The following is a 1,913-nucleotide window of genomic DNA, read 5'->3' as shown; positions in this document are numbered from 1 at the left end:
TAGATTTTTTAAATATATTTCATATATGTTATTATATATTTGATAAAAAATGCATGGAGAAATTTTATAAAGTAGTAGCAAAATAAAATAGGAAACATTCTTTTTTTAATATGAAAATCTTTATTGCATTTTTTAAATAAAAATTTTTTATATGTTTAATTCTATAACTCTATAACTATAGAATTTAACGTGCAAGTACCACAACTAAACGTTTTCTCATCGACTTCAATATTAGGTATTCGAAGAAGATGATGTGAGTGATTTTCGAGCCGCAATGGCGACTGAATTGAATTCCGCGGTCTATTTCCCGGAACGGGCGAGATGCACGAGTCCAAGAGGCGGGTTTTCGCGGCGAAGAATTTCATTGAACAGTTCTTTGCCCTAGGCCGTGATCCGTCGTGGCCGTAATAGGCAGGGAAATGCTTGTAGGATGTGACGGGATATGGCAAGTGGAGCTGTTCAATTCGCTGAACTGGTCCAGCGTGTGCTACCGCAGAATCGATCGCAGCTGACACGTCGAATGCCTAAGTCGGCGTTTTTCTGAGCACGCGGAGTCAACAACCCCTTGGCGTGTCCCTGATGTCCTAAGTCCGGTGACAACGCATCAGTAATGAGTACGTATACGTCATGAAGCAATTTGATTTGAGATTGTAAATAGTGATACGAATCGCGATTATCACGCAATCAATTAATGATCGGTATATACATATATATTTTACATATTTTATTAACGAAAGTTTTCTAACAGAAATAGATGGAACTGATATTATTCAAAATTAAATAAAAGATTTATACATTTTGCATATATAATATTTTAAAGTAGTTACGTTCTTATCCAATAAATATCCCGCTACCAAGTACTTACAGAAAATTTTCATGGTGATCTTGATTTCTATTCTGAAACGGCAAATTGTCGAGACTCGTGTGATGTGTATATATATATATATATATATATATACATGTATATATATCGCGATGCACGAGACTTCGTGACCACAAACATTATCTTGACTGCTGAAATGGCCCTTTGAGGAAGTAAACAAGCTGCGTCTGTATTCGCAATATACTGAAATATCAGCTCCTTTTTCATCATTTTTTAATCGTTTAATCAATTCTTTCGTCTAATTTTTTCAATAATATCGATCATAGAAAAACACATAAAAGAAATATTTAATAATAATTTTGAAATAATGTAAATGATTTTTGAACAATTTTTTATAAAGCTTCGTATGACGTAAGTTCATATCACAATATATTTTCTATATTTAGTAAATACCTCGTGATATTTATTCGATAACTGGTACATATCTCATCTCGCCGAAGAGTTGCTTCCTTCGTGCGCATAAATCAGATATATAAAAATTCTACGAATTGCTGAAATTATTTCCAATAAGCCAATCGAGTTATCTTCAAGTGAAATTCAGCAGTTTGGAGGTCAGGAGACGATTTCTAACCGAAGCAGTCAATGAAATTTTGTAATCGAGACCGAAGGATCGCAAATTGGTAAAGAGATTGGCCACGCAACACACATTCCTGCAGTTGTGTGCAGTGCATTGGCGAAAGGCGCTCTCGTTTGGTTCACGAAATGGAAAGGGGCACACCCATAACACAATACACCGTGTTATAAGAAATCTGCGTGGAGAATCTATGAGGAAAGTCTCATTCATTGAATTCATTATCAAGTTTACAATTGTAAATGCAACATAGACGTTGCATGAATAAATTGTGAATATTGTTTAAGTTATAATCTTAATAATCTAAGAATTAATATAATTATATAATATTATTATATAATCTTAATATAATTTAAGAATTATAATTAATTCAAATAATAATAAATAAAGGGCAAAGTAAGAGTCAGCATATTTCGTTTTAAAAAAAAAAAATAGTCATCCAATTAAAAGAAAATACAA

At 32.8% G+C, this 1,913-nt stretch overlaps 1 protein-coding gene across 1 annotated transcript in view; it reads left to right on the top strand.

The window, feature by feature from the left end:
• LOC108747044 (craniofacial development protein 2-like) overlaps window positions 1–1,913 on the top strand; it is a 41,153-nt gene that overhangs the window by 24,591 nt on the left and 14,649 nt on the right. The window lies entirely within an intron of this gene.

Source organism: Trachymyrmex septentrionalis, unplaced genomic scaffold (assembly GCF_001594115.1).
Source record: "Trachymyrmex septentrionalis isolate Tsep2-gDNA-1 unplaced genomic scaffold, Tsep1.0 scaffold190, whole genome shotgun sequence".
NCBI lineage: Eukaryota > Metazoa > Arthropoda > Insecta > Hymenoptera > Formicidae > Trachymyrmex > Trachymyrmex septentrionalis.
Note: the sequence above shows the minus strand (reverse complement) of the source record. Positions and strands in the feature narration are given on the sequence as shown.